Source organism: Dendrobates tinctorius, unplaced genomic scaffold (genome assembly GCF_039654945.1).
Source record: "Dendrobates tinctorius isolate UK_male_01 unplaced genomic scaffold, ASM3965494v1 ptg000308l, whole genome shotgun sequence".
Taxonomy (NCBI): domain Eukaryota; kingdom Metazoa; phylum Chordata; class Amphibia; order Anura; family Dendrobatidae; genus Dendrobates; species Dendrobates tinctorius.
The window spans coordinates 4,063,770-4,071,768 of NW_027361975.1; the positions used below are offsets into that span (position 1 = coordinate 4,063,770).

Below are 7,999 nucleotides of genomic sequence, written 5' to 3' on the forward strand. Positions count from 1 at the left end.
AAACATAGCATAACAATGTTGGAGATATAAGGCAACCAGGAGAAGTGTTTTATAGTGAACAAAGGTAGATATGCTTTTTTATGGTGTAATCACTAAATGGCAAACACCAAATAGCTTAAAGCTCAATAATTAAAACGCTACTCGAATGTGCATTTTGCATGGACTTCCTCAGGGGGGCGAGGGGGAGCTGTATGAGTATACGCGTATTTATGTCCAGTTTATACATGGGTACATGGGGATATACGCCTTCTATTTGCTGGAATCATTGATTGGGAGCAAGTCACCTCAGGCCTGTGGCCTACAGAATCATAGATCCAGGGCGGAGCGATGCCATGCCATGCATATGACATCACAGTCCCAATGCAATGACATCACTGTGTCAAGCTGCCCGGGACCTGCCGCTGTCTACTGGTCTCACCGGGTTTAGGTGAGTATATGATGTTTTTTTTAACTTTAAGATTGTGTCATTATGTATAGGTGGTACTAAGGGGATCATAATTTTGTGGGAGCTACTAAGGGGGGTCATAATAGTGTGTGGGCTACTAAGGGGATCATAATAGTGTGACGGATGCTAATGGGGCCATAATAGTGTGGAGGCTACTAAGAAGGCCATAACAGTGTGGGGGCAACAAAGGAGGCCATAATAATCTGGGTTCTACTAAGGAGGCAATAATAATAGTGTGGAGGCAAATAAGGGGCCATAATAACAATGTGGGGTTTACTAAGCAGGCATAATAATAGTGTAGGGGCTACTAAGGGGACCATAATAACAGTGTGGAGGCTACTAAAGGGGCCATAATAACAGTGTGGGGATACTAATGGAGCCCTAACAACAGTGTGGGGGCTACTAGCCATCATACACTGTTGGGGTTACTAATGTTGCCAGCTTCCAAACACATGACATCATCACATGGGCAGTCCAGAATTGTTTAAAGGCATAGTAATCTTAGTGTACGAGGGGCGATCCAAAAGTAATGATAATCAATAATAAACACAATGAATATAGTAAAAAAAATTTTTTATTTTTCTACATAGTCTCCTAACAAGTCTATACATTTAGTCCATCTCTTTTCTAAACTTAGAATTCCCTTCAAAAAAAATTCTTGATCTTGACCCTCAAAAAACTCCCCAACAGCGGTTATCACGTCGCTATTGTCGTCAGATTTCTTGCCCCGGAGGTGTTCCCTGAGCCGAGGAAAGAGAAAGAAGTCACTGGGGGCTAGATCTGGCGAATAGGGGGGGTGTTCCACAAGCTCAAAGCCCGCTTCTTGAATGGTAGCCATGGCAACTGCAGCTTTGTGAGCCGGTGCGTTACCTTGGGAAACTGCACTCCAGCCCGCAGTTTGCTGCGCGTTTTCTCCTTGATAGCCTCCCGCAATCTTCTTATTTGTTCTGCGTAGTAGGAGCCCATAATAGTGGCTCCCTTCTCCAAATAGCCCACCATAATAATTCCTTCAGCGTCCCAAAAAACGAGCGCCATAACCTTCCTTGCTGAGCTTGACACTTTGAATTTCTTCAGCGTCGGTTCGTCGGCTCGTTTCCATGTCATCGATTGTTGTTTAGTTTCGGGATCAAAGTGGTGGATCCAGGTCTCATCCATGGTCAAAAAACGTGACAAAAAATTCTCCTTGTCTGCTTGGAACTTTTCGAGATTTGCTATTGAAATGTCAACTCGTTTCTTCTTTTGCTCGTCGGTTAACATTTTTAGCACCCAACACGCGTAGACCTTTCTCATATGCAATTCTTTTGCAAGGATTCTTTGAATACTGCCATATTCTCATATTCCCTGTGACCTCAGCTACATGCCTGATAGTCACTCTTCGATCTGCCAACACAACTTCTTCAACTTTTTTCATGTTTTCTTCATTGAGGGACGTGGATGAGCGTCCTTTGCAATGTTCATCTTCCGTCGATGTTCTTCCCAGCTTAAATTCCTTGGCCCAGCGTGCAACTGTGGAATATGGAGGAGAAGAGTCCCCCAATGAGTCCCCCCACATTTTTTTCAAGCAGAGGTATTTGATGACAGCTCTGAGCTCGTTTTTTTCCATTTTGATGTTCACTCCTTGGCAGTTCATATTCAAATGAAAGTAGCTCTCGGGAATCGTGGCCTATTTAAGTGATTTTTTTTTCCTGGACTAGTGGGTACCTAAGAGAGAAGAAAACATTTTATTTTAATTTCTGTGTGCAATAGAAATAACCGATTATCATTACTTTTTGATCGCCCCTCGTATGTCAACTTTTGACTTTGCAGTAAGTAATAAAAATGCCTTTAAATATTCTCTCTCATTATTCTGGCATTTTGCAAATATTAACAATTATGATAATCCTAATTGACCTAAAACGGGAAAGATTTATTCTGATTTCATGTCAAATATTGTGAAAAACATGCAGATGTGTCTTTTTATATAGTGTACATAAACTGTTGGTTTCCAGTGAGACTAAAATGAGTAAAATAAATAATTGTATCTATCTATCTATCTATCTATCTATCTATCCATTCAATCTGTAATGCAATTAATGTAATCTATCTATATATATGTATTGTAGAATATTTCCTTTGAAAACCATCTTTAAATGAGAGAGAATTATTCTATGTAAAAGCTGATGTTAAAATTGCATTGCATACGGATGGCGTTTGCCTGTAAATCGGATGTTATTTGGATGCTAGTTGATAAAAATCGGATTTTACTCACACAAAAATCACATGCCATTTGCATGACACTCGTCTGACTTTTCTGGATCAACATCAGACTGAATTTTTAAATGCTAGTGTGTCTTGTGCCTTAGGCTGGAGTCACACTAGGGATTTTAAAATCGGTCTGATTCTGATGCAGGAGAGTCGGACGAATGTAATGCAAGTGTCATGCATTTTCTAAGCGAGTACAATCCGTTTTTTCATACCTAGCATCTGATTTACATCTGAATGCAGTGTGATTGCTATTCGACTGCAATACAATTTTAACATGAGCTTTTACATATACAATTAGTGCAGTGTGTGTGCAGTTTACTGTACATGTATTTAATAAAAGATTATTTTTTGGAAAAAAATGGCGTGGGCTCCCGTGCAATTTTTGTAACCAGCAGAGAAGTAAGCAGACGGCTGGGGACAGATGTTTATAGCCTGTGGAGGGGGAAATACCCATGGAGCTTCCCAGTCTATTAATATCAGCTCACAACTGTATTCTTAGCCTTTACTTGCTATTAACATGAGGGTCCCTCCCAAAAAATGACATAGGGCCCCCTTATAATTAATAACCAGCAAAGGCTATGCAGACAGCTGCGAGCTGATATTAATAGCCTAGGAAGGGGTAATGGATACTGCCCCCGGCTAAAAACATCAGCTCTCAGTCGCCCCAGAAAAGGCGCATCTCTAAGATGTGCCAATTCTGACACTTAGCCTCGCTCTTCCCACTTGCCCTGTAGCGGTGACAAGTGGGGTGATACTTGTGGAGGTTGATGTCACCTTTGTATTGTCATTTGACATCAAGCCCTGAGGTTAGTAATAAAGAGCCGTCAATAAGATGCCCCCATTACTAACCCCATAGACACATTGTATAAAAACACAGACACCAAGAAAAAAAGTCCTTTAATTGAAAGAAAGACACAGACTCCTTTAATAATCTTAATTAAACCATACTTATGACCCTGCCTATTCCCCTGATGCCCTCGTCATCTACAAAAGAAGTAAAAAAACAACAATATTCCTCACCTTTCTGCAGAGATACTTATAATCCATTTGTCCCATGACGAGTCTAGCTCTGCTACATGTAGATGGCAGGCTGCATGGATGCATCCATACAGCCTGTCATCCAGCAGAGACACTGAGCACCGTGTTCTCAGTGTCTGCCTGTGAACTGCTATTCCCTATCTGTGGGTACATAATACATCATCTGCACTAATATCTAACCAGGGGAGAACTAACTAAGCAGGCTAATATGTGACAGGAATTAGATGTGGGAAGCATAAATACATACCAGCGATGCTATCACAAGAGGAGAAGAGAAATGAAATGCTTCCTGAATGCAGACTGAAGGAAAATGGTGGACTGGAGGGAAATACCATAATCCTTTGCAAAAGGCTACCAGAATGAATTGCAACCTTACCAGCATGCACTGCAACAGAGGGAAATAGCAAAGTGAAAGTAAAACACAATAACACTGCGGTTATAACTCTGGTCACTAGATGGAGCCAAAAAACACCGTAAACATTAACAAGCAGTTAATCAGGATTATAAATCAAATGTTGGAGACAGAACACTCACCCTCTGGAATCAAACAGATGTCACTATTCTTTTTCTCCGAAGACAACAATAGGACCAGCTCACTCTTTGGTCTGGAGACTGTCTTAAGTTCATTCCCTTTGGCCATCCTCAGTTCGACTTTGCGGACATTACCATCCTTACTCGGGAATGTTACGGTCACTAGACCAAGTGGTCACTGGTTTCAGTGGACTTGACAGTCTTTTACAAGGACGAGTTCACCAATGCCTAGATTAGGCCTGGTAGATTGCCACTTCGTCCGTGGCTGCAGGGTAGACAAATATTGTTTGCACCACCTGTCCCAGAATGTGTTTGCAAGACTTTGTACCTCCATTGGCGCTTGTAGAGGTCCTTAGCGTCGAATCCTCCTGGAGGGGTACTGGATAGTCCTGTTTTCTGGGTGAGGAGAGTAGCTGGAGTCATTGTATGAAGTTTAGACACCTGAGGGAGGATTTCAGCATCTGAGTCCTCTCTCACTAGTTCAAAGGTGTCTGGAAAACGTTCCTCAGTGTACAATAATTTTGGTCCTGAGAGCAATATTGTACTTCCTAGTTGACTTGCGTCAATGGCTCTAGTTGCATGGTCTGCAGGATTTTGGACTGTGGGAAGGTAATGCCACTATTTTGGATGAACTGATCTCCTAATTGGTAGCACTCTGTTGTTGCCATAAACATAGAATCATCTAGTTTAATTGTGGATGTATCCCAAGACTACTTTGCTGTCTAAGTAGAACTTGGCTTGTGTCAGGTCGATATCCATCTCGGATGCGATGAACTCTGCTAACTCAACGGCTAAGACTGCAGCACAAAGCTCTAACCTTGGTATAGTGTGCTCTGGTTGTGGAGCAAGTTTGGCCTTCCCCATAACAAATCCAATGTGGCTCTGACATTTGGAGTCTACAGTTTTGAGATAGGCAACAGCGGCAATTGCTTTGACAGAAGCATCTGCAAATACATATAGTCTTTGGCTTTGTATTTCTGTAGACGGTACAGGGGTGTATGGTCTTGGAACATTCAAGTTGAAGAGGGCTACTAAAGAGTTCTTCCATACTTCCCACTGGATTCTCTTATCAGATGGTAGAGGTGCATCCCAGTCAGATGTTTCCTTAGTTAAGTCACTTAGTATGGCTTTGCCTTGTATAGTAACAGGAGCTGCAAACCCCAGGGGATCGTACAGACTTGATGCTAGACAGGACACCTCTGCGTGTGAAAGGCTTTTCTTCCTGGTTAACCTGAAAGGTGAAAGTGTCTGACTGTAGATTCCGGAGAAGCCCGAGGCTGCATAGCATTGGTGTGGGGTCTGACCCCAGGTCCAGGTCTCTGAGACCGTTACACAAGTCTTGTGAAGGGAATGCTTTCATGAGTTCTTGGCTGTTTGAGGCTATTTTGTGAAGCCTGAGGTTAGAGCAAGCAAGCATCTCTTGGGCTCTCCTGAGAAGACTGGCAGTCTCATTTGAAGGCATGGCTTTCAGACAGTCATCAACATAAAAGTCCTTTTCTATGAATTGTCTGACATCGGATCCGTATTCTGTTTCTCCTTCTTGAGCCGACCTTTTGAGTCCATAAATGGCGACTGCAGGTGAAGGACTATTGCCAAAGATATGCACTCTCATGCGATACTCTGTGACCTCTTTAGTAGGAGCATTGTCTCTGTACCGGAAGAATCTTAGGAAGTTCCTGTCTCTCTCTCTCTCACAAGGAAAAAATGGAGCAGTTGCTGGATGTCAGTGATGAAGGCAATGGAATCCTTACGGAAGCACATAAGTACTCCCAGCAGTTTGTTATTGAGGTCTCATCCTGTCAGTAGAACATCATTCAGGGAGACATCATCAAACTTAGCACTGGAGTAAAAAACCACTCTAATCTGGCCCGGTTTCTTAGGGTGATACTGTATACTCCAAACATGGCTAGGAACCAGCATTCTTCAGAGTCTTTGAGAGTGGGAGCTAGCTCTGCATGGCAGTTCTCAAAAATCTTGGACATAAAGGAGAAAAAGTGATCTTTCATCTCTGGTTTCTTTTTCAGATTATGTTTAAGAGAGGAGAAATGTTTTAATGCCCGATTTCTGTTGTTCGGTAGACATGGTCTGTGGGTTCTGAAGGGAAGAGGTGCGACCCAGCTGTTGGTCTCATCTTTTACAAGTCCCTTGTCCATTACCTCTAAGAACAACTTGTCCTCTACCGACATTGCTACTTGGTTGTCTTGCTTAGCTCTCTGGAAGACTGTGCACCCCAACTGATCCTCCTAGCTTCCAGACACCTTACTGCTGTCATGAATAAAGTCTATTAAATGATTGGGCAGTTAGATGCTGTATGGTAGTTCCTTGACATGGAACTCGTTGCAAGGTTGAAACAGAGATGGGCGTCCTTTCTCCAATGTATTTGTCATAATGCTTGTCACAGAAGATGGGGCATGCATATGTCCCAAGCATACGTTTCCTATTATGACCCATCCAAGGTCTAGCTTTTGAGCATAGGGAGCATTTTGGAGTCCATTGATATGACTTCTCACTTTATGAACCTGAAGGATATCTCTTCTCAACAGCAGTATTATCTGGGCCTGATTTTCGAGTTCCGGTATAAGGTGTGCTATGCGTTTCATGTGAGCGTGATGGATTGCCACATCTGGCTTAGGTATTTCAGATCTATTGTCTGGGATTTGATTACACTCGATGATTGTAGGTAGTGGTAGGCAGAATTGTCTGTCTAAGGACTCAATTTGGTAGTCAGTAACTTTCCTACCTGCTGTTGTAATAGTACCTGCACATGTCTTTAATGAGTAGGGGGTGATTGGCCCTTTGATGTTGAATAGGTCAAAGAATGTTGATCTAACAAAGATCGATTACTTTGATCATCCAAGATAGCATACAGTCTTATAGCTTTGCCTCTATGACCCTTTGGGCACACTCTGACGAGGCATATTTTTGAACAGGACCTACTGTCTATTGTCCCTTTACAGACTTCAGTACATTGTGAAGTGATCTCTGGCGTTGCTGCATCAGTGTTCCTTTCCTCCCTGCCATGCTTACTGTCAGCTGGCATGTTTTGTGCACTCCATGGAGCTTGGCCAGTGTGTAGAGCAGTGTTATGATCTGTGGTGCCACATTCTGTGCATTTTACACTGACCTTACAATCCTTGGTGAGATGAGTGGTGGATGAGCAGCACTTGTAGTAGATACCGTTCTCTTTCAGGAAGCTTCTGCGACCTGGCATAGATTTTCCCCTGAAGGCTCTGCATTTCAGGAGAGGATGAGGCTTTTAGTGGAGCAGGCACTGCTTCTCAGGTTCTTGTACCTTTGTCTCTGTTTGGGAGCAGCCAGCAGACCTGCAATTGCAACCTGAAGAAACATAAGTCTTGTGCACTGCCACGGACGTTCTGCGAGTACTTGCAGCTGGTGGCGGTGCCGCATATGACATTGCAAAGTCAAATCTGGGATCATTTCTGATTGTCGGTCGCTCGTTTGTGTATAAAATCTACAAAAATGGAGAAGGGAGGGAATGGAACACTGTGCTTGTATTTGTACGTGGAACCATGTGTGAGCCACCTCTCCTGTAGATTGTAGGGTGTTGAGAGTTCATTTTTCCCTTCACTGTTGAGGTCTGATGAACTCTCTCCTCTGGTGAAGGAAGGTAGTGAGGCTGATTACCAAACACCTGGGCAGCTAGATGATGACTGGGTGGCTGGAATTGAAGACTGGATATAAGGCAGTCGACGCCCTTCTGCCTTGCTGGTGATCCTGCTG

General features: G+C 43.0%; 1 long non-coding RNA gene across 1 annotated transcript; it reads right to left on the reverse strand.

Moving 5' to 3' along the window:
* Positions 1–1,001: 1,001 nt before the first annotated feature.
* LOC141073588 (uncharacterized) lies at positions 1,002–6,081 on the reverse strand. Its single transcript, XR_012227011.1, has 2 exons — positions 3,975–6,081; positions 1,002–2,146 (listed from the first exon to the last, which is right to left on the reverse strand). It is a non-coding gene; the product is annotated as an uncharacterized lncRNA (long non-coding RNA).
* Positions 6,082–7,999: the final 1,918 nt, after the last annotated feature.